This window comes from Acinonyx jubatus, chromosome X (assembly GCF_027475565.1).
Source record: "Acinonyx jubatus isolate Ajub_Pintada_27869175 chromosome X, VMU_Ajub_asm_v1.0, whole genome shotgun sequence".
Classification (NCBI taxonomy): Eukaryota; Metazoa; Chordata; class Mammalia; order Carnivora; family Felidae; genus Acinonyx; species Acinonyx jubatus.
The window spans coordinates 109,091,645-109,117,289 of record NC_069389.1 but is presented as its reverse complement, the minus strand read 5'-3'; the positions used below and the strand labels follow the sequence as shown (position 1 = coordinate 109,117,289).

General features: G+C 44.8%; 1 protein-coding gene across 1 annotated transcript in view; it reads right to left on the bottom strand.

The window, feature by feature from the left end:
- FHL1 (four and a half LIM domains 1) overlaps nt 1-15,441 on the bottom strand; it is a 61,696-nt gene extending 46,255 nt beyond the window's left edge. Inside the window, exon 1 of the mRNA XM_053201738.1 lies at nt 15,285-15,441. The gene's annotated coding sequence lies outside the window, so the exon portion shown is untranslated. The remainder of the gene's footprint in view (nt 1-15,284) is intronic.
- Nucleotides 15,442-25,645: the final 10,204 nt, after the last annotated feature.

Here is a 25,645-nt window from a genome sequence, read left to right as displayed (position 1 = left end):
CGAAAGAGAATGTACCATCTTCCGGAATCTCTTCTACTATTGCTCTGTACTGTTTGTTCAACTTTTTAACACATTTGTTTATGAGCCAATCCACAGACTGTCTTAGAGATTATCTAGTCTGGTTCTCTTTTTCGAACCCGAGACCCCAAGAGGGAAAGTGATTTATCCAAGGGATCAGATGGTTATAGGCAAACTTGGGCTAGGATTCGAGACTCCCAACTCTCTCCTCCTCCCCCTCACTTCAAGCCTCTCCACCACACCCTTCCTGTGTCTTTAATAGCTTCTCCAATTAGAATGGAAGTTCGTTGCTTGAAGAGATCGCTTTTGTTTTTAAAAACCCCTCATGGCATCTAGCAAGCCTAGCAAAGTGCCTCGCACATAGAGTAAGCACTCAATAAACGTTTGTTGATTTCATTTTATGACTGCTACTTTCTAAGCCGTGTCTGGCACTCCGTGAACGGTCTCCTTACACGTGGGCAACCGGGCAGCCTGGCTCCAATCAATTAGCCACAGAGTAAATCCTTCCCATCAGCACACACTCTGCTGGAATCTGCTACAGGGACAAGAACGAACACACAGAGAAAAATCATAGGGGCTTTAAAAGTGGACGGATAACTTTATAAGGTGCCACAATTCAGCTTTCAACTTGTACGTCAGAAAACATTCACAAAGTCCCTCGAAGTTCCATTATTATACCTAACAAACCAGTGTGGCAGTAAAAACCTGGCAGATAGGGTAGTCTAAAGGACATTGCTCTCGTAGTTTGAATGCTTAGGCCAACAGTCCCCCAACTTTTTTTGTGCTGACATCCGCCTTGTTACTTCAGGGAAAATTCACAAGTAACTGACTTAAGGGCAAAGAGGAAACAGGAAGAAGAAGAAGGAGTGCCAACAGGCTGTGAGAAGCACCTGGGTAAGCAGTAAGGGGCAAGAGGATGTCACATACCTGCCCCGCATGCCATCGCCACCTACGCCTTTCCAGGCCTTCCAGCTATTTCCAGCAGCTTGAGCAGGGGGAGCAAGACTAGCCTCGCGACTGACCAAGCCTGTCTATACCTATGATGCAAATACATTATGATGCTGTCAGATGGTTACTTCTGCCATCTCTACGATGGACAGAGATTTCTGTACAATCGAGTCAGCTGCAGAACTCGGTATCAACTGGGACGGTGACCACAAGGAATGCATTGGCTGTGCCTCCATCCGGTTCGCCACTGGCAGAGGGTACCCTGTGATCTTAGCAACTGAACTGGAATCCCCAAGCCTCCACATGGACTGTGATTCAAGGGAGAGGTTATTTCTGTCCCCTCCCCCTTGTTAAAATCTGCCATTTCTGGCAGAGGTTGGACCACAGGTATAGTTGATCAGTGAAACTAAGTAGTGAAATCAAGAAAAAAACGTGTAACGGTTTATCTAGTAACAGGTGTAATGATGACTACCCACAACAGACCCATACATAAAAATTCCTTCTGATATACAAAATAAGTAAGTTTTAAATAGGTGGGTTCTATAACCAACTCTCCCCCATTATTCGTACTTTTTCAGGTAACTCTGGAGTTTTTCACCCTGGGTCTAATCACAGACTCGAGGGGACACATCCTGTGAACCACCATATCCCCCAAGGCATCCATTCCTTGGGTGATCACCTTCATTTATGTTCTAATCCTGATGTCTTATCTGTTTTTTTCTCTTCTGGTCTCTCTTTCTCCTTTTGTCTCCCTCAGTCACAATGCCCCTCTCAGAACCCATCCCCTCACCTCTGCTTACTACCATCTACCGTAGAATGTTTTGAGTTTTTTTTCTTTTTTAAGTAAACTCTACCCTCAACGTGGGGCTCGAACTCATGACCCTGAGATCAAGAGTCACACGCTCTACCAACTGAGTCAGCCAGGCGCCCCTAGAATGTTCTGTTTTTACAGCCAGCTCAAGAAAGCAACACATGCTTCCAGTTGCTCATAATAATCACCCAGTTTCAATGTATAGAAACAAATTACAATCAGACCTTAAAAAGCCTGATCTTTTCACACGGGTTTACCGAAGAGCTGGCCACAGTGAATAACTGCATGGAGGTTCCGGTGTTAGGTCTATGCTACTACGAGCCATGCAGTAGCCTTTGGGCCAAAGCAATCAAACTCTGACCTGGGTACTGGCTCAAAGACTTGGTATCAGCTCGCCAATTGTCACTGTTGCTAGTGACACCATAAACACAAGGTATCACTGGGTTATAGGGCTGGGGATTTATTAAGGCTGGGGCCCCACTCCACCACAAAGATGGCATGCCCCCCCCCAACGGTGGCAGATAAATAAAGCCCCAACCCAATGCCCACACAGACCTGTCCAGTAACTATTGTGCAACCAGACATTGGTTAGCAGAGCTGGGCCTCTCTCGGAAGCTCACCCTTTCACTTTTCAGGGGGCCCGGGGTACCAGTTACATCATTCAAGGAGAGCACTTCTCTTATTTCACCAGTGCTTAACAACAAACGCTGCACTTTTATCTGCAAGTAAGTCATAAAAAGTGCCTGATGTATCCTTTACGTTTCTGAATCCTAAAGGGTTTTTAAGTGGATTTTTTGGCAATTTGGGGTTCGCAGAGAAACTGATTGAGAAGGTACATTTTCCACATACCTCCTCAACATCCCCCTCCAGATTTCCTCTATGAACACCTTGGGTCACTGCAGCACATTTGTTACAATGGAGGAGCCAATATTCATAAGTTATTATTCACTCAAGTCCACAGTTCACATCAGGGTTCACTCTGTGTTGTGGAGATTTTAACAAACGTCCAAGGTTTTCCCCCTTTACAGTACGTGCTGAAGAGCAATAAGTTACCTTACCTCAAGACAATTCTAGGGAGCGCCTGGGTGGCTCAGTCGGTTGAGCGTCTGACTTCAGCTTAGGTCACGATCTCGTGGTTTGTGAGTTCGAGCCCCGCGTCTGGCTCTGCACTGACAGCTCAGAGCCTGAAGCCTGTTTGGGGCACCCAGGTGGCTCAGTCGGTTGAGCGTCCGACTTGGGCTCAGGTCATGGTCTCACTGTCTGTGCGTTCAAGGCCCGCGTGGGGCTCTGTGCTGACAGCGCAGAGCCTGGAGCCTGCTTCGGATTCTGTGTCTCTTTCTCTCTCTGCCCCTCCCCTGCTCATGCTCTGCCTCTCTCTGTCTCAAAAATAAAAACATTAAAAAAATAAAAAAAAAAAAAGATGGGTTTCTTTTGGGGGTGCCTGGGTGGCTCAGTCAGTTGAACGTCCAACTTTGGTTCAGGTCATGATCTCACGGTTCATGAGTTCGAGCCCGGCATCGGTCTCTGCGCTGACAGCTCAGAGCCTGGAGCCTGCTTCAGATTCTGTGTCTCCCTCTCTCTCTGTCCTTCACCCGCTTGTGCTCTGTCCCTCTCTCTGTCTCTCAAAAATAAACATTAAAAATTTCTTTTTTTAAATTAAGAAAAAAGACAATTCGAACTGCTTTAGCTTTGTAAAAGGAAGTTTCGTAGGATTATGATGTAAATCGTTTTTAATGATTCTTGGTTTCAAAGACCGGCTCCCTCACAGCCCACAAACATATTCAACTTTGATCACCTGCAAACCAACCGTTCGAGACTCTCAAACCTCCAGCACGCCTCCCACCTTGAAAGGGGTCTGAAGAAATTGCTGGACCGCAAAGCGAAAAATAAGAAAAACCACCTCCAAAAAGACACCTGACGAGTTGCAACTGGTCGGTCTGCGGACAACTCAGACTGAAGAGGTTTATAAAAGCAGCGTGGCCATGAGAAAGCAGAGCAGCGTGAGAGAAGCAGCATCAGGAGACAGAAAAGACGAGGAAGAAGAAAATTGGGAAAAGGAAGACGGGGCAGGGCAGGCACCGTCACAATCACGAGTGGCACGCGGAGACGAGATGGACAGAGCGACTGCAATGGACAGCCAGCTACACATAAGAGAAAAGTGAGGTGGACTTTTTATGAGGGGCTAAGTGAGGAAGGGCCAAATTCCATCTCAGTACCGTGACCCTTAAGTTGCCGAATGATTCTTCCAACTCAACGTGTCAACGGGAAAGCACCATTTTGCATATGGAAAGCTTGCTTTGCACATAAGCGTGTAGATGGCACACCTTCCACCCACAGGAAATTCCCTCTGAAACCTGTTTCAAATCTTTTGGAAGGCTCAAGGGATAGGGTTTTGCTCCTGTATAATGATTAGATACACCCACTAGCTAGAGGCATAAATATGGTGAGATGCAAAATACTCTCATTTTTTTCATTTTTACTTTATGAATAAGTGTGAAGCAAAACTCAAATGATTTGATGCGTCCTGTTCTTGGAGGATTTGACATCTCACTGTAACTACTTCAGGAGAACACCAGAATCATTTTTCTGTTCATCAGAATCATCTGTTTCATCAGAATCCTTTCTCTCTTAGCTGGAATCTCCTTTTGACCCACACATGTAAGAAGTCTATTTAATAAGGATGCTGTCGTTCACTTGCAGGCAAAATTCTTAAGTGCTCATTTTTAGGAAATTGGGAAAACATTCTAAGAACTCAGACCTGGAATCGCTCTGTAATATTATTTTATCTTAAATGAGAAGAAAACTGTGTTTCAGATATACATCTGGTCTCTGGGTAGAGAAGGATCCACCAACTTGCAAATGTCAGCTTGCCAAGTGGCTCTCGTGCAAAAGCAGACCAGTGGTTGCCTGAGGACGGGGGCACAGGGAAGAATGTACAGTAAAAGGGGCATGAGGAAACTCGGGGGGAGTGATAATGATATCCTACATCCTGCTGGTGGCAGTGGTTCCATGGGCATGTACATCTGCCCAAACTCCTCAAACCATATGCCTTGAGTGGATGCAATTTATTGTATATAAATGATATTCAATAAAGTGGATTTTATCTCATTTTAAATTTTTTAAATGTTTATTTATTATTGAGAGACAGAGAGACACAGAGCATGAGCAGGGGAGGAGCAGAGAGAGAGGGAGACACAGAATCCGAAGCAGGCTCCAGGCTCTGAGCGGTCAGCACAGAGCCCGATGTGGGGCTTGAATCCGCAAACTGCGAGATTATGACCTGAACTGAAGTCGGATGCTTAACCGACTAAGCCACCCAGGTGCCTGTCAATACAGTGGATTTTAATGAAGTGGATTTTAAATTATCTTGACCGTTCCACAATGCACATGTATATCACATTATCATGTTGTACTCTTTAAACATTCACAGTTATATTTGTTAATGATTCCTTAATAAAATAGGAAAAGTTTGGATATTAAAAAGGGGGCTCTAGCTAAAAAAAAAAAAGGGGGGTCTAACAAAGGCACACTGCTTTATCTGTAGATGCGGGTATAAACTTTCACCTCCTATTAGTTTGGCTGCTCGGTTTCTTTCCTTAGTGTGGTTATGTGTGCTTACTACACTGCAGAATTCCTTCCCAATTCCTTCCTTAAAGGAGGCAGAGCTTCTCAGGGCACCTGGGTGGCTCAGTCGGTTAAGCATGCAACTCTTGGTTTCTGCTCAGGTTATAACCTCACAGTTTGTGAGATCGAGCCCCACATCAGGCTCCATGCTGACAGTGTGGAGCCTGCTTGGGATTCTGTCTCCCTCTCTCTCTGTCCCTCCCCTGCTTGCTCTCTACCTCTCTGTCTCTCAAAAATAAACACTAAAAAAAAAAAAAAAGGGGGGGGGGCAGAGTTTCTTGTGGCCTAGAAGGAAAGGGCCTAGAATTTGAAAATTTGAATTGAGCCTGGCATGTGGAGATGGAGAATCGTCAACAAGGAGTTTAAAAAGGCTCCTTAGCTTCCAGAAGCTATTTGCTGAGGAACTTATCATTTTAATTATTTGAAACTAGTTATTTACAGGCTATTTCTTAGAAACTGTTGAAAAATACAAAATTGTGTTAATTCAAATGCCTCAATCCACCACTATAGCTCAGGGATACAGAAATGTTTGGACTTCATGATTTGTATGTGCGTGCCCGTGTGTGCTCTGTAGTCTCTAAGAAACCTGGCGGGGGGTGGGGGTGGGCGGGGGGACACCTATTACTTCCCTTCACCTAGACACCTGAAAGTGCAGATGACTGATTATGCCCAGGCAGACACAAGCAATCAGATTCACGAACAAGACTGATGTGTAAAACTAGACCTGGCAGAGATGCACTGAAAAACCAATCCTTGATGTCTTCCTAATAAATCACACGTTTCAAATTTGACAGGAGTCAAGCGATCTTATCCACACTCTAAAACTGAAACTGAATAACAAGACTTAATTGATCAAATACAGAAATTTAGTTTTGTACTATCCTCGTCAAAATCACCTTGACGATAAAACCTGTGTGTGCCCAGCTATCATTTTCTTAGTATTGAAAAATAAATTTAAAACCCCGTGGATATTACAGGGGCGGCCGGGTGGCTCAGTCAGTTGAGCATCCGACTTTGGCTCAGGTCATCATTTCACGGTTCGTGGGTTCGAGCCTTGCATCGGGCTCTGTGCCGACAGCTCGGGGCCTGAAGCCTGCTTCGGATTCTGTGTCTCCCTCTCTCTCTGCCCCTCCCTGACTCGTGCTCTCTCTCTCTCTCAAAAATAAATAAACATTAAAAAAAAAAAAATATATATATATATATACACCAAGACATGAAATGTTACACAGGCATAATCACAAGAATTTGTAATATCCAGAAGGGCTTTTTAAATGTTTATTTATTTATATATATATAAAAACATATTTATTTATATATATATATATGAACATATATATAAATGTTTATATATATATATATGAACATATATATAAATGTTTATATATATATATATATATATATATATATATATATATATACACACACACACACATACACACACACACATATGATCCGGAGTGTTTTTATGTGGGTAAATAAAACATGAATTCTTTTTTTTTTTTAAGTTTATTTACGTATCTTGAGAGAAAGAGAGAGCACAAGCGGAGGAAGGGCAAAGAGAGAGAGAGACAGAGAGAGAGAGAGAGAGAGAGAGAGAGAGAGAGAGAGAATCCCAAGCAGGCTCCACACTTTCAGCACAGAGCCCAGCACAGGGCTCGATCCCACAAACCGTGAGATCATGATGTGAGCCAAAATCGACAGTCAGACGCTCACCCGACTGAGCCCCCCAGGCGCCCCCGTAAAACATGAATTCTTTCTACAGCGGGGAAGCACTGACAACAAAGACTTATTTTGATGGTTCTTTTTCTAGGTTTCGCTGCGTTTAAAAACCAGTACACGTGTACCTTCTGTGCAGTTTATATCTCTACTAGCTCAAAAATGAAGTGCAAGCAAATCTCACCAGTTTAAATACACAGGAGGCCCGGTTTTCGGGAGACAGAATACTGCAGGAAGCCAGGAAGAGCTGGCCGCTGTCTGACATTAGCAGGCGATAATAAGAAACAGGAGCAAAGACTACTTAAGAACACACCCCTAGGCAAGGGTACAATTTTCTCATTTGTTCAGATGGTAAGCCCTTGGCAATGCGTATCCATATTCATTGTTTCACGTAGCTTTAGCTTTGCTGGGGCCCTGGCTGTAGGGAAGGAACGATGTCGTGTTCACGGGTTTACGCGTCTATGCAGCCCACGTGGTCTCTGAACCTATCTTGTTTAATTCTGTTCTACCGGTGGCCTTTCTCTATCGAGTAACACCAGCTCTCCATACCCCACACGGGCTCTGGAAAGCAGCCTCCCTGCCCATGCCAGGCAGAAAAGACCTGGCCCGGTCCAGGCTGGGGTAACCCTAACACCAGCCAACCGGGCAAGGGGAAGACACGGTGGCGGATGCACGTGATGATGTGGATACACGCAGAGCCCAGAAAAAGGAATGTGGGCAGAGTCAACTGGACTGAGAAGAGTGACCCTGCCAGTGACACAGACACACAGGCAACGGACACACAAAGAAACGAGGAATGAAGAAATGAACAAGGGCACGGAGAGAAACAAGCTTAAGAATTTATCTAATGGTGCAGGTGAGAATGACCGTGTGTGCGTGTTTTGTTTTAATGATGCCATACTGCCAGCATTTGCTACAATTTGCTTACTTCCTACCGAAGTTTGGAAACAGATGCAGTCTTTGAAACTTCCTTCCCCAAACTTTAACAGGTATCCCAGTTTGTGAAGTAAAAAATACTCGTATGCAACAATAGCTGTGATCATGGTCTTCCAGACGAGCATTTGGAAAGACTCTTATAAAGCCACTGTTCGTGTCTGTGACCACAGGCAGTCTGACACGCCTTGCCACTTGCCCCACAGACCAGGGGAAATTAAACTGAGGGCTAGATGCACGCAAGAGGTTCCCCACCACTGACGCTCAATTTCAATAAAGCAAATGAGATGACAAATTCCTGTAGTACTCCCAGCTGGCTATTTTTTAAAGATTTTATTTTTTTAAGTAATCTCTCTACTCTGGGGGGGGGTCTCAAACTTACAACCCCAAGATCAAGAGTCACATGCTCTGCCGACTGAGCCAGCTAGGCGCCCCTTCTCTCAACTGTTTTGATATGAAATTAGGAAATACTTGGCCTTTTTGGTATCCTTTAGAATAGTAAATATACTTCCACCATAAAAGTCTGTTCTCTATTTTTTAAATGTTTATTTTTGAGGGGGGGGAGGGAGAGAGAGAGCGTGAACAGGGGAGAGTTGGAGACAGAGGGAGACCGAGGTTCCCAAGGGGCCTCTGTGCTGACAGCACAGAGCCTGATGCAGGGCTCGAACTCACGAACCGGGAGATCATGACTTGAGCCGAAGTCAGACGCTTAAACGACCGAGCCACCCAGGTACCCCCCCAAAAGTCTGTTCGTTTGAGGGACAGGCCAACAAAAAGTTCGTGACTATGAAGGGTTTTAAATTAGGAAATAAAAACTTGCCTACATATGTAGGACCTAACGCTTCAAACTGCAACTCCAACATTAACACGTTATATGACCTGAGGGGCAGATGCTTGAACTCTTTGAGCCTCATAAAATGAAGGGGAGTGGGTCCTGACAGCCCTTTATAGTGTGGCAATTTTTTTAATGTTCATCGATTTTGGGGGAGGGGGCAGAAAGTGGGACAGAGGCTCCGAAGTGGGCTCTGCATTGACAGCAGTGAGTCTGATGTGGGTGCTCAAACCCATGAACCATAGAGATCGTGATCCGAACCAAAGTTGGACTCTCAACTGACTGAGTCACCCAGGTGCTCCTCTGGCGTGGAAATTCTATTACTCAAGTTGGAGAAGGAGACATGTTAAAGAGCTCACATGATGAGGCCACCAGATAGTTCTCTAACTCCCCAGCACTATTCCCATTTCATTTCTATGACCAGGACTTCTCTCTAGAGATGCAACGATTATTCAGAAACTCTTTTGGTAAAGTTAAAAAAAAAAACAACAAAAACAACTTAGACTACATTTAGAAGCTGGAGATTTTGCAATGGACTTGAGTCCACCATTGGAAAAAAAAACAAAACCAACTCTACATTTTAAAAAGAGATACAGAACACTGTCACCAATTTCTGGGTGGTGGGTTACAGCTGATTTTTATATTCTTTAGGCTTTGCTGTATTTTCTGAGTTTCCCCAACAATGTGAAAGTACCGCTATTATCATTAAAAGCTTGGATTTTTGAAAGGATTAGTGCATTCTTGCAAGTTTCATCAGCTCTCTCGGTTCTACTCTAAAATCATTTGGGGGGGAGGGTCCAAAATCAGTATCACAATGCGTGCCCATACCCAGTGGTTGATCACCCGAGGGGCTGACTGCTGCGCAGTCATGACATAATTATTATACTCAGAATCTATGGCTCCCAGACCTATGTGGAAATCAAAACATGCATTTTATCTAAATAACATTTCTTTTTTTTTTTCCCTAGCATCCTGGCCCTTGAGAATCATGGTTAAAATTCCTTTCCAATTTAAAGTAAATGAAATGAAACATGAAGTCCTCCTTCTACCCACACACACACACACAAAATTGCTTGCCAGACAAAATATGATTGCTGTTGGGCTGGTTTTTATTTTTCCTCGTTATGCTCAAAAATACAACACGTCAAAAGTTAAAATAAATATTTAGCTGTCGAAACAAAACACACCCCCCCATATGGAAAACACAAGTATAAGTTTGATGACATTTATTTAAAAACAATTTCCATAGCAAAAACAAATGTCTAAATTGTTTAAGGAGGTGACAAAACTGAATGCTGTCAGTACTAAGCTTAGGACTAAGTAAGTCCTAAGAAAGGTAGAAGGATGAGACGCAGAAATATATAAACACAGTTCGGTAACCTCCCATTTCATGGCTATCAAAACAGTGTCTGGAAAAATTCAAGAAAGACAGAAAACGAAGTTCTCCAAAATGACCACTACAGGGCTTAGTGTGGGGAGATCTCTAGCACAAGTTCTCAGTCGAGCTCAGCTCTCCCCACTGGAAGAAAGTACAGGGATTCACCTCCCCATTCTCTACCTGAGTATAACCCATCATCTATGACATGTGACCTCTGAAATCACTTGTTATCCAGGACCCGTTACTCACCTTTCTGCAGCCTGCTCAACTCCCGCCTGCCCCACATCCTTCACCAACCCCAAAATTTAGAGAAAGCAGCAAGGGACACCGGCTTCGTCATGGGATTTACGTTCAAATCTCAACTCGGCCACTGAGTTGTGCAATCTTAGGTTACTTTGCTAACCTCATCTGCGAGATGTGAGCCGTTACTTTGCAGAGCTGCTGTGAGGATCCAATTACATAATGGCTGTGAGTCCAACTAGTGTATTTTCTAGAACTACAGCAGGCCTTCGAGTAATGTCAGTTCCCTTTCTCCCCCTACTCCTGGCCACTTACTTCCAAGTATGATCAGATTTAACGTTCATGGCTTTAATTACTCTCAAGCAAACTCAATGGTATATAGGACATGTAGTAATTTTAATTTTGTTAAGTAAGATTTTGAATGGAGTCTGCCACAAGGGAGACAGTATGACGGTGTGCTCAAAACCCATGAACTTCTGAGGAGTAAGATGATCTTAATTTTGATGTCTGCCTCCAACCCGGACCAGCTGTAAGGCCTCGAGAAGTCACATTGCCTCTCTGTGCCTGGTTCCTCGTCTATAAAATGAAGGGAATACTGAACGTATACCAGTGCCTGGCATTGGAGTAGGGCCCGTAGATGGTAGCTCTCGCTGGTCTTTAACTATTCAGGTCAATGGACTCATCTGTTTGTAGACCAGTCGAGTGAGCTCAGCCAACGTGAAATATCACATCAAGACACCGTTCCTGTTTTCTAGTCTCCGGAGGTTACGTTTTACTGCATCTTGTAGAGGGAATTACGTCAACCTCAGCGCTACTGACATTTCGGGGCAGATCGTTCTTTGTTGCAGGGGCCTGCCGCCTGTGGTGGAGAGAATGTTTAAGCAGAATCCGTGGCCTCCACCCGCTACACACCAGCAGCACGCCGAATCCCAATTCATGACAGCCAAAAATGTCTCCAGACATTGTTCAATGCCCCGTGGGGGACAAAACTGCCCTAGTTAAAAACCACTGGGCGGGCACGATCCACAAACAGAGGGATGTGCAAAGATCTCAGGAGGTAACCCTGCAGGAGGGCGAGGGTTTACTCCAGCTACTATTCAGTATCATTCACACTCTTCTGGGCTTCATCATCCGTCATCCATAATTCAAAGGTGACCACAGAACAGTAATTTTGTTTGGCCCCATTTGCCGTCAGAAGATGCTTTTAAGTCACAGGAAGGACTGCTGGCCCGGCCGCTGCGTCCTCACTACTCCGCACAGTGCTATAAAATGCCCAACTTAAATATCAGGAAGTCCGCTGTGTCCTATGTACTTCACATAAAACGTATCTTCTTTAAAAAGGCCATAGACCTTAAGATCCTGAAGACGAATTACAAACCATATTACCCAAAATGAAAAAAGTGCGTCTCAGTTGGCAAGAGGAGGTACTGTGTAGACAATGAATAAATGCCCTGGCAAGAAACGACTCCACTGTGTGCGTGCTCAAAGCATGCTTAATGTATACAAAGTGCTATATTAATGTCCAAGACTCTGGCCACCTCCTGATTATGTACCACAAATTCATTGTCTATTCTCTGTTTTAGTAACTGCCCCCAGAAGGTGGAAGCCATTTCTTACCTACTGTGTATGAACCTAGCACAGAGCCTCTGGCACAAGCGGTAACTCAGTAAATGTTGGCTGAATAAATGGATGGCCATATATTCTGCTTAATTAAGTACTCCGTTGACAAAAACAAAACAGAACCAAAAAAAACACCCACTTTTTTTTTTTTTTTTGCTCCTGTCCCAACAGGAGCTGAAAGAAAAGATCTTCCAAGAGAAAATAATTACAGTCTACTCCCTTTTACCCCAAATCCAAACAACTGGAGAGTCCAACGAACCAAAAAAATTTTGTAGGCAAAAGTTGGGGAAAGCAGCCAAATAGATAAGACCTAAAGTTCAAGCAAGCACAAACATTTGTTCAACTCCCAATGCTGCTGGCACCGAAGGGGGAAAGGGAGGGGTTCAGGGCAGAAGGGAACCCGGAGGTGGAAAGCAGGGAAACAGGGCTCAGCTTCGGTAGGTCAGCCTCCACTCCCTCAACAAACTGGTATTTCTTTTAATGTCAAAACTTGAGGAGTGAGGGTCAATTTCTTCCACAAAGGCTTCATTCTTTAAATGGCTATAAGCAAAATCTTCAAGAATGCTCAGAAAGATACTTGACCATTTTTGTTAATTGCTCAAATCTCTTCATCTTCCCTCCCCCCCCTCCCCCCCCGCCCCCACCAGTCCCGTGGGGCAGACAACACGTTCTCCAAAAGCTGGGCAAAGACACCCATTTACTCTTTTTGTCTACAGGAACTTAAGTCCCCACTACCCATCAACACATTTCCCTCTGTAAGATTTGACCACTCCTAACAGTCTATTCATAAGAGAAAAAACAATCAGACCTAAACTGTATTCCTAAATGCACCCGTTTTAGATTCTTTGTTGCCGGCATACCGGATGTATATTGGAGTAACATAGAAACGCTGCACAGAACAGTGCTTACTTAAACGCATTTTTGCCTGAGACCAAAAATCCCTATTTTCACTTAAACATTTCCAGTTTAGTATTTCCAGTAAATAAATAAAGTAATTATTTAAGTGGTCCATTCCTTTGGTAGACATTAAATTAGCTCCAACGCATTGGTATCCTCCAAGAGGAATTTTACCAGTTTAAATCTTATACGAAATTTTCTTTTCAACTTTCACTCAAAAATCCAGACTTGGTCGAATAAAACAGCTTTTCTTCTCCAAAAATTCAATATGGGAATGGTAGCATAGAATTTCAAAAACCATATATGGTTACAGAACCTATATGGGAGCCTTAGACTATATACTTATTGTGAGGCGGTTTGCGCAAATCATGGCCTATCTAACCAATTTCCTGTTGCGTAAAGATTATATTTGCTCTTAAAAATGTTAAATAACCATTTTTAAAGACTGAAGGTAAAAAGTAGATTGGAACCTTATGTAACCGAAATGGGAAAGCACATATAGCCTTGCCACATTAAAGGCATATGCCTTTCTAGTATGTATTCTTCTTCAAGCAAATATGAGCATGAGTTTCCAAAGGCAAAGCGACCATCCCAGAAGCCCTTGCTTCTTCAGTGTGAAGAGTGGGGGAGGGTTCTGTTCCCAGAGAAGATGAGCTGGGGAGGGAAAGACTTTACAAAATTCCAAGGGACTCATAATTTAAACTTCTGCTATTCTGCAAAGGTTCGCATTTCCAAGGAACAACATCAAATTTACATTAAAACCGTCTTAATCAAGATAACTAAAAAAAAAAAAAAAATTATTCCTACTGCTCTATAAGCTTGCCACAGATTTGACAACCCAGGGAAGAATTACAGGCAATTACAAAATGATGGCTCCAATTAGGAAAACTGGATCCATTCCAAATTCAAATCAAAGGGGGCTCAGATAATGCCGATGGGATCATTGAAACGAATATAGGGAACTTCCAGCAAAGGCATACGTTTTTTCTATTTCTCCCTCTTCTAAAAGCCAAACTAAATGCTACAACGACGTATCCCTTGCCCTTCAGGAAATTAAAAAACCAAACCTGGAGTCCCCTTTATAAACCTTGGTCCCTTCTTTCCCCAAGGGGCCTCCCTGGCACAGGGTTTTATAGTAAAGGGCAATCCAAACAAACCTGAGGAACTCGCACGGTTCCCAATGCAGAAAATGATCTAGCACTGAACACGAACCACACACAGTCTTCCCTTGCTGATTTTCAAACCTCTACCTAGTCCTGGACGGCTGAGAAGAGGCCGCGAGGAATGGAAGAGAAAGAGGAGGAATGGAAAAGAAAGAGGAGGAATGGAAAAGAAAGAGAAGGAATGGAAGAGAACCAGAAACTTCGAAAGCAGAAACCTCTCTTCCAGCACCTAGAACAGACAGCACCTTGGAGCGATTTCACGCTTTTTGAGACGGAAAGGTCACACCCTGCAGTTTTGAAAATCCACCTTCTAAGGCTCACCCCACGTGACAGAACCTTCCTCCGGCTTCTCCAGGTTCCACGCTGGAGCTGAAATCCCCACTGTCCCCACCCCCATTCGCCAACCCCCCCTCCCCCCGCCATCCCCCCAAGAGGGAAGAACCGCTGCGGGCCCTCCCGGCCCTCCTCACTCCCTCTGCACCCCACCCCCAACTCCTCCAAACGCCCCCCCAGCATCCCCGTCGAGAAAGCCCGGCGAGCCCGCTCACCTCCACGCCCGCGCGTCCCCACCCCCGCCCTCTCCGTTGTGCGAAGCCGGGCAGGTTCCCCCCCTCGCCGCCTTCCCATCCCCGCCACCCCGGAGGAGCGCGCCGAGGGGGGCCCCCAGCCTCACCCGCCCGCGCCCCACAGCCACCCCGGCCGAGAACGCCCAGGGGTGCCCCCACCTCGCCCCGCCCCCACCGCCCTCCAACCTCGGTGGGAAAATCAGGGGCCCCTTCCTCCTTCCCCACCCCGCGCCCCGCTCCCCACCATTCCGCGGAGGACGCACCGGGAGCCCCCTGGGCACGCCCGCTCCCCCGCCCCCACGCCCGCCACCCCCGGTGGCGCGAGCCCGGGGCGGCCGAGGCACGCACCCGCGGGGACCCCGCGGCCCCCACCCCGGCCGGCCGGCCCGCCGAGGCCCGAGGCCGCAGGTACCGACCGCGGCAGGCCGGGCGGCTGGGGCGGCGGCGGCGGGGCAGGAGGGCGGCCGCTCCCCCGGGCCGCGGGGCCGGCGGGCGGGAGGCGCACACGCACGCACACGCGGAGAGAAAGCGGGCTTACTGCCTGGCGATGCTCGCCCGCGCAGCTGTCTCGGCGGCGGCCGCTGCCTGCACCGAGGCCGAGGCGCGGCGGCGGCGGCGGCGGCGGCGGCGGTGGCGGTGGTGGCTGCGGACTGAGCCCCCTGGGCCGGGCGCTGGATGTAGGGCGCGGGAGGGGCGCGAGGGGAGGGGCGCGCGGGGGAGGCGGGGAGGGGGCGGGCGCGCGCGCGGGGGCGGGGCGCGGCGCGCGCTGCCCGGGCTCTGCCCGCGGGGGCTGCGGGGCGCGGCGCGCGCGCGGGAGCCGGCCCGGCGCGGGGGCGGGGGTGTCACGCACCCACCGTGGCCACGTGCCCCCCGCTTCGGGAGCGGCCCTGCTGCCGACGCGGCGCGGGTGCGCGGGGAAGGTGGCCGCGGGGAGGCGGGGGCGAGGGCTCCCCGGGAGGGGCGGCTCTGGCCAGGAGACCGAAGGGAGGGAGGGCTGGGGGCGCCCGCCCCCCCCCCCCCCCAGTGCTGCAGCCCTCGAAGCCGGCGGGGAGTCACGAGTCACTGCAGGCAGCCGCGGTCAGGGCAGGGGGTGGGAGCAACAAAGAGAGTCGAGCGAGCGAAGGTGGCCTCACCAGGGGCCTCCGCTAACCTGCGCACTCCCTGCAAAGCGGCAGGGGCCCCGGGGTGCGCCGGGTTTCGGTCCCGACTGCGGAACCCCGTGGTCCGAAACGCTGCCGAAGGACCCACCGGCGACCCTTCCCCTTGGTAGCAAGCCGGAGAGAGCGAAAGAAGCTCTATCCGTAATCCCAATACCACCATGCAGAGGGCTTTACATCACTCAGGAGAGCAATGATGGCAAAGCGGCACGTGGCTACTCATTCATTCACTCAACATTTGGTTTACTGAGCCCTCACCACGTGCCAAGCACCGTGCCAGGTGCTAGGGATAGAGTGCGGAGTCATGCCGATCACCATCCACCCTTCCCTGGGAGCTTGCAATCTAGTGGAGGAGACAGATGATAAAGAAGTGAGAAAATAATCAAATTTGGGATAATGCCGGTGCAGGAAAAGAAGAGTGTGCAAATTCTGTGGTTAGGAGAGGAGGAGGTGACATTTAAGCCGAGCCCTGAAAGTTAACACCAGAAGCAACCGTGGAAAGAGCCAAGGAAAAGCATTCCAGAAAGAGGGAGCAGATGTATGAAGGCCAGAAAGAGGAGGCAACTCTTGATGCCTTGGAATTAAGAGGTGGTGATTTGTGATTGGCACCAGCAGGGCCTGGGGTCGGGTGCAGAGCGTAATATAAAGCTGGACAGGTTGGCAGGAACCGGATCTCATACTACATCGTAGGCGATGGGCAGACCGTTTTATTCCAAAAACAAGGGGAGGCCATTGAATGAATGGCTTTCTCCCAGGGCATGGCATGATCTTATTTATATTTCTTTTACATTTGTTTTTCTTCGGAATAATTGTAAGTTCACATACATTTGTAAGAACTAATACAGGGAGGGGTTATGTACCCCTTACCCAGCTTACCCCACTGCAGAACTATAGCCCAAGACCACAAAATACTGACCAATCTTACTCAGATTTGGCTGGTTTTACTTGTACTCGTGTGTGTGTTTAATTCTATACGATTTGATCACACGTCTAAGCTCATGTAGCCACCACCACAATCAGAATACAAAATAGTTCCATCATTGCAAGGATCCGGCCTGTTGATCTTTTATAGCCACACCCACTGCCCTAGTCCTCTGGGTCCTTGGCCACTGACAACCATTAATCTGCCCTTCAATTCTATAATTTTTTTTCTAGAATATTGTGTAAATGAATCATACAGTATGTAGCCTTTGGGGATTGGCTTTTTGCCCTCAGCTTAATTCCCTTGAGCTACATCCAAATTGTTGTGTGTATCCATAGTTCTTTTTTATTGCTGAGTAGTATTCTGGGTGTGAGATAGATATATATATATATACATATATATATATATATACACACACACACACACACATTTATATATTTATATTTATATAAATATATCTATGTATATTTGTATAAATATATGTATATATACATATAAATATTTGTGTAAATATATATATATTTAATGCTTATTTATTTTTGAGAGAGAGAGAGTGACAAGGGGAGGGGCAGAGAGAGAGGGAGACAGAGAATCCGAAGCAGGCTCTGTGCTGACAGCAGAGAGCCTGATGTGGGGCTTGAACTCACGAACTGTGACATCATGACCTGAGATGCCGTCGGCCACTTAACCAACTGAGCCACCCAGGCACCCCCATCTGATACATATTTTTAAAGATCGCTTGGCTTGGGATTTGATGGAACATATTGAAGAGGAAATTGGAATTGGAGTAGAGACAGTATAGCGTGGACAATTGTTTTGAGACCTTTCACTGTACAGGGCAACTGAAGTCGAGTGGAATGAGAGGGACAAGAAGGGAGAAGAGAAGGTTCCCTCCTCTCTTTTGAATTTTGAGAGATGAGAGCATGTTTAGGAATAAGCAGGAGGGAGGATTAGCTGATGAGAGAGAAAGGCCTCCTAACGTCCCTGCCTAGGCAAGATGAAATGAGAGCTCGATTTCACGCAGAGGTTGGGCCTTCCACCTGCTAAAAGGCATTCTTCACTGTAAGACCATGGATGTACATGCTGATCAGGGTGCCAGGTGGGGGTAGCTGGCTGTGTGTATAGATCAAGCCAATCCAGTCTGATGACTTCTCTTTTCTCTCGAGGTGCACAAAATGGGTGCTGGCTTCCCTCTGGAGCGACCATAAGTCCTTGCAAAGTTCCCTTCTCTCTTCCTGGCACCAGTGGCCTTAGGCCTTCCCTTTTCCCACTCCACACCCTCAGAAGCACTGAAGTTTGGTCTTTGTGGATGGCAGAAGAGACTGGCTTTACACTCGCTAGAAAAAGAAGCCGATCTGCCCTACCCTGATCCCAGAAGCCTCTGATAAACAGGCAACTAACTCCCCCAGTAAAATACCAGCCCAGCGTCCAGCCCCAAAGTAGCCAAGAGGCTCCCAAATATGGAAGGCTCTGAATGAAGGGCCCTCTCCCTGGAACCTCCTGGTCATTCTTCGGCGCTCAGTCAGCGTTATTTGTGGTTCATCTCTCAGAAGCCCCCTTTCTCCACCCCCTTCTTTTCTCCATCTTTTCTTCTTTCCTTCCCCTCCCTTCCTGCTCCCCCTTCTTTCCCCACCTCCACCGCTTCCTTCCGTCCTTCCTTCCTTCCACAGATATTCCTAGCGGGTACGAGGCAACGATCTCCCACATTGCTCCAGCTTGGTCTACACGCAAGGCCAGTCCTGTCTGCCTCTTAACACTTCATCTCCTTGGATTTGAACTCAACGTCTGTGGGTCATGGAAACACATTGTTCCACTTAAAATATGTGGGGGGACTGTGTTGCAGAATAAGCAAAATGGATAAAACGAAAAAGGCTGCCCACATTGTGAACTCATGCGCTACATTGTGGTAATGTTTTCAGCATTAAGAAGCAACAATAAATTAAACAGACTAAAATCAGATCGTATGATCTCAGATCGGATCTTTTTCATTTCTGTTTCAGTAAGGAAATATAGGCATGAGGGGAAGAGTCTTAGGTTTCAACAGAATTTAAAACACCTTTAGAAGGAAATATGAAGCGCATATCAGCACACAAAATAATCAAGTCCTTTGCTTTCTCTTCCAAAAGCACGATTGCAAAGTTGTCAAGAGTATATTGGTGTACCAGCGTGGTATTATGCAGGACAGTTTATATGCATCATTTTATTTAGTCTTTACGTTAGATTCTCATCCCCACTGTACAGATGAGAAGACTGAGGCTCAAAGAGGTTAAGCAACTCTGGAGCCAGGATTTAACACTGAGCAGCATGGCTCCAGAGCCCCCAGTCCAAGCCAGTATACTCCACTTCCAAAACAACGAAAGAGGAGAGAGTTAATCACCTTTACTATGGTCATCCAAAGTGGCCGATTCTTTCTGGTGAATGATTCTTGTTTCCAAAGTGCTGCCTAGTCCTACATCTCAGTGACTTTTTCCTATCAGTGGAAGCCATGAAGTTCAAGTATCTTCTTCCACAGGGGCCTCAAGCTGACAGACAATTGCCCCCTTTCGTGGTCATCACACACGGTGGCAACGGTGGAATCTGGTGCATCTGTCTCCCAGGGAGCACATCTACCTCTCTGGCCAGACTCGCCTCCCACTTCTTCCCTCTCAGACTCTATGGACCATCAGCCTGGGGTCTAGGGGGAACTTGAAAGACATCCTGTGCACTCCCCTCTGGAAAACTTGACTGCAGTTCCTTTGCCGAGAACAGTCTTTTTTTTTAAATTTTTTAATGGTTTTTAAATTTATTTTTGAGACAGAGAGAGACAGAGCAGGAGCAGGGGAGGGGCAGAGAGAGGGAGACACAGAATCCGAAGCAGGCTCCAGGCTCCGAGCCGTCAGCACAGAGCCCAACGTGGGGCTCGAACTCACGGACTGTGAGATCATGACCTGAGCCGAAGTTGGACGCTTAACTGACTGAGCCACCCAGGCACCCCTAGAGAACAGTCTTTTTTTTTTTTAATGTTTATGTATTTATTTTGAGAGAGTGGGGGCACATGCAAGTGGGGGAGAGGCAGAGAGAGGGAGAGAGAGAATCCTAAGCAGGCTCTGCGCTGTCAGCACAGAGCCCTACATGGATCTCACAAACTGTGAGGTCGGGCAGAATTGATTTATACTGTTAGTATAGCAGGGAATCATGTACAGTCCTGATGCTTTCAAGGGGTCTGTTTCCCCCAACAGATCATAGACGTATTGAGGGCAGACAATGTATCTGTCCTGTTTATACTTCCAGTTTCTTGGAACACAGTAGGCATTAAATTAATATTAATTTTAAAAATCATTTCATTATGACAGAATGAAGACATATACCAAATAGAGAAAATAGTGTCATGAACTTACATGTACCCAGCACCCAGCTTTAACAATCGTCAACACATAACCAGTTTGGTTTCATTTACATTCCCCACCTATTCCCTCCAAGGCACACACACAGTGGGCTATTTTAAAGCAAATGCAACACATCATATTCCATCCAGAAATAATTTAGTATTCATTGCTAAAAGACAGAGACTGTCTTCTTTTCTTTTTAAGGTTTTATTTTTAAGTAATCTCTACATCCAACGTAGGGTTCAAACTTATAACCCCAAGATCAAGACTCACATGCTCCACTCACTGAGCCAGCCAGCCTCCCCAACTTTCTTCCTTTGTTTTTTAACATAAGTGAAACATGATTATCACACCTCAAAGCAATGAACTAAAATTCCTTACTATCAATAAATACCTAGTTAAGATTCAGAATTCCCCACCTGTCTCCCAAATGTGTTCTACAGTTTATTTATTCCAACCACGACATTTTTAAATGTTTATTTATTTATTTTGAGAGAGAGAGAGAGACAGAGTGTGAGTGGGGGAGGGGCAGAGAGAGAGAGAGAGAGAGAGAGAGACAGAGTGTGAGTGGGGGAGGGGCAGAGAGAGAGAGAGAGAGAGAGAGAGAGAGAGAGAATCCCAAGCAGGCTCTACACTGTTAGCGCAGAGCCCAACCCAAGGCTCGATCTCATGAACTGTGAGATCATGACCCAAGCCAAAATCAAGAGTCAGCCGCTCAACCAAGTGAGCCACCCAGGCAACCCCCCACCCAGGACATTTTTAAAGCTTCATTTATTATATTTGATTGATGTGTGTAGTTAATGGTTCTTGGATGAATGAATGAATGAATGAATGAACGAATGAATGAATCCTCCCTACCTTCTCTCACTAACACGTCTTCACTAGTCCAAATTCTACCCATTTTACAAAGACTCATCTATCTGATGCCAGAATCTATTCAAGCTCCCCCAGCTAAAAGTAATCTGTCTCTTGCCTCATAACAATTTTCAAAATATCTGTTGCTCTTATTACATTTAATCTTGTATTAAGGATTTTGTGAAGACAGCTTATCTCTTCCTGTAACTTTTTCAGCTCCATTAAACAACCAAATAAATTATTTCTACACTGAATGGACTTTAATTAAGACCAACATTCGTAGAATCCTTTGTCTCCCTCGAGTACAGTGAAAGGACCACACGCTTTGGAATCTTGCAGACACGGGTTCAAGTTCGAGCTTGGCCACCTAATGGTTGTGTGGCCCAGAGCGAGTTATAAATTCAGAGGTCTTCAAAGTTTTTTCTGGTGACTATAGTAAAAAGGAAAATAACAAAACAAAAAAAACCCAAACAAACATTTTGCTTTCATGTTCCCTAAAATAATTTTGAAAACCTGTTAATCCCCTCACATACTGTAAATTGGTATCGCAAAATTTTCATCCCACGTTTAGTTACAAAGGAAGTTATTTTCAGTATATAGTAAATATCGACATCTTAAAATAAAATGGTTACATTACTTTTTTGAGCTTGTCCAACTGAATCTGAATACAATAGCCACTTCATACCCACCATCAGCTATTTTAAAACTACATGATCAAGATCTTGAAAATTTTACATCGTTTACATTTTTTCTCCTTTCCACTTCTCCCACAGAATGTTGTCCTAATGTAATATATTTTATGCTTATCAGTGTATTGTTCTTTGCTTACAAGTCTAATTTTGATCACTCTACATACTTCTCGGCAACAAAAATGTGACCATTAATTAAAATCTCCACCACTCCCCCACCCCCACCTCTGGCAACCACCAATCAGTTCTCTGTATCTATGGGCTTGGGGTGTTTTTTGTTTGTTTAGATTCTGCATGTAAAAGAGATCATACAGTATTTGTCTTTCTCTGTCCTATTCACTTAGCATAATGCCCTCAAGGTCCATCTGTGTTGTCACAAATGGCAAGATTTCATCCTTTTTTTTTAATAGCCAAATGATATTTCATTTTATTCCATATATTCCATTTTATACCACATTTTCTTTGTCCATTCATCCGCTGATGGACACTTAGCTTGTTTCCATGTCTTCACTATTGTGAATAATGTTGCAATGAACGTGGCGGTACAGATATCTTTTCAAGTTAGTGTTTTCATTTAAATACCCACAAGTGGAATTACTGAATCATAAGGTAATTCTATTTTTATTTTTTTTGAGGAATCTTCATTCTGTTTTCCATAGTGGCTGCACCAATTTACATTCTCACCAATATAGCCAGGGCAGTTGAAATTAATTTTTAAAGTTTCCTATGACCATAAAGCTCTATGTACTAAAAATAGAAAGTTTTCTGGATAGAATTATCCTTAGTGCACAATTGATCAAAAGAACATAAATATTTTATAAGATTTGAAAAATAATTTAAATATACAATGGAACAAATATCTTTGAAAGTGTATCTCCAGAGATGAATGAGGTGTTTTTCAATTAGTTCATGCATTTGTGGATAAACATTGCTAGAATGAGACAGAATTCAGTATCAATTTGATTTTGATCCTTTTTTTTTTTACTTTTTAAAAATGTAAACGCTAAGAAGCTTTGTTCAACGGAAATAGGTAGAATGAAATGAAAATTTTTCTCACAGCATTGTCACACAATTCTCTGCATTTCTTCTGAGTTATGTACAAAAAATCCCATTGCGATCTATCATCAAAAGTTAATTTTAATGATTTATTAGCTGACAATTCCATTAGCGCCTTCAGCAGTTTTGTTGAAAACAAAGAATTAGAAACCACCTGTGTTGCAAAAGGTCTTGTTAAGCGGTGATTAGGGTCATTCACTTTTCCACACCAACACTCTGATTTTGGCTGGTCTCATTGTTTGTACCCAGAGGTTTCTGCCTCTCCCCCCCCCCCCGCCGCCCCCGGGGGGGGGGGGGGCTATGCACCAAAGTCAGATTAGTGACAGAGGGGAGTAGGGATGGGGGTGGGTGCATGATTGTCTTTCTTTTGTAAAATGGGAGAAAGGCTGTTGGGCCAGAGGAGGTGAGAAAGAGAATCCACCTGGCAGAGTCGGTATTCTCAGGAGATCAATTTTAGGAAGTTGCGAGTCCAGAAATTGATTTCTTTACAACTGAACGTGCCCAGGGACTCCGGGCAATTCTTCATGTATGCCCGTTGATATTCGCAACCTAGTTTGACTTATTTGACCTCATCCCAGTTTCCACATCTGCAATTTGGGACTGGCGTTACCTAAATCACAGGATTAATATGAGGAAGGAATTAAATGACACACCACACGTACAGCACGTAGCACAATGTCAGACACACAGTAGATATTTAGCAAATACTAGGTTCCTTCCCCACCCTTACACCTTGACATGCCCATTTTTACACAAGTACAACTGATAATCATTTTTTTTTACAGCCTGGAAAGTGTGTTTAAAAAATGTCATGTGGCCAAGATGACACATGAAATCAATAAAAGTGGGCTGAAAATCCAATTCAGGATATTTCCCGGTGTATTATTTTTAAGTTTCAGACAGTGTTAAAAAGAAAAATACAGAGAATAGTATCACGAACACTCCTGCTTCCATTACTCAGAATTAACAGCTGATAACAGTTTCTATTTACTCTAAGTCTCTCTTTTGAGACACAAAGGAATTAAATATTATAGGTAAATATTTAATATTGGCCACTGATGTCAGTCTCTCTCTTACGTCAGCCGCTATTATGAGTTGGTTTTGTTTTATGATTTTATGATTAATGTACATTAGTGGTATCATTAGTATATTTCATTCTGCAACTTATTTTTGTTTGTCTAGCTGACTCAATATCGTGGGTGGCTTTATACATTCCTCTCCTTCTACCCCACCATCATCATTTTAGAAGTTATACATTCTATTTATATCATTTCGTCCAATGTAATCCGTATCTCTATCCTTCTCCTAATTTCTGCCCTCCCCCCGCCCCACCCCCAGCTTTGGTGTTTTTGTTGTTTGTGATTTTCGTTCCAGTTCTTTGTTCTGTTTTTGTACAACATGTTGATTTAATACATTCATATATTGCAACACGATGGCCAGTGTAGCCTTAGCAAATGCCTGTTTGTTTTTAAATTGAGAAACAATTCACCTACCATAAAATTCACCCTTAAGTGTATAGTTCATTGGTTTTTAGTGTATTTACAGAGTTTTGCAACCATCACCACTATCTAATTCCAGGACATTTACCATCCAAAAGAAACCCCACTAGCAGCCAGTCTCTCCACCATTTCCAATCCCCCCCCACCACGTCCTCACCCCAGCAACCATTCATCTACTTTCTTTCCCCATGAATTTGCCTATTCTGGATGTTTCATATAAATGAGATTATACAATATGTGGCCTTTTCTGTCTGGCTTCTTTCACTGAGCATAATATTTTCAAGGTTCATCCTTTATATTGCTGAATAACAGGCCATTGTATGGAAATGTTGTTTGTCGATGTATCAGTTGAAGGACATTTGAGTTGTTTCCACATTTTAGCTATCATGCATAATGTTGCTATGAATATGTGTGTATAATTTTTTGTATGGACATGTTTCAGTGCTCTTGGATATGTGACAATTAATAATGGAAACCTTGTTTGGAATGGAGTCATTTGTTATTGTCAGTTGCAGGCCCAACAAGAAGAGAAGGACCCTGCACATCGATAGTACCTTACTACCCCAGCCTGACGAAGGAAGGCTTCCTCCTCTCCCGGGGAAACAGCCCAGCCAATGAGAGACAGTCACAGCTCAGCCAATGAGAAGCCACTATACCTGGAACTCCCAGTTTACTCCCACGGACCTCTTGTTTATAACCGCTCTCCCAACTGCCGCTCTTTCTCTGTTAACGAGAGTATCTGTCCTTTGTTTTCCTAACTTGCTTATGGTTTTGCCATAACTTGTTTGTTCTGAATTGCAACTCTGTGCTGTTCCTGAATACACCTATGTTTGCTGGTAAAATAATTGGCAGTTTTATTTTTAAAGTTAACAAATACATACCTAGGAGCAGAATTGCTGGGTCCAATGGTAACTATATGTTTAGGCTTTTGGGGAACTGCCAAATTGTTTTCCAAAGGGGCTGCACTATTTTACACTCCCAACAGAAATGTATAAGGGTTCCAATTTCTCTACATCTTCATCAACACTTGTTACTGCCTGTCTTTTTTAGGATAATCATGCTGGTATGTGTGAAGTGGTATTTCATTGTAGATTTTGCATTCCCCGCCTCCCCATGACGAATGATATTTGTCAATTTCTGCAAAAAAGCCAGCTGGGATTTTGATAGGGATTGCATTGAATTTGTAGATCAATTTGGGGAATACTGTCATCTTACAAATTAAGTCTTCTAATGCATAAACTTGGGATGTCTTTCAGTGTATTTAAGCCTTCTTTCTTTCATTCTTTCTTTCTCTGTCTCTGTTTCTTTCTTTCTTCTTTCTTTCTTTCATTCTTTCTCTCTGTTTCTTTTCTTTCT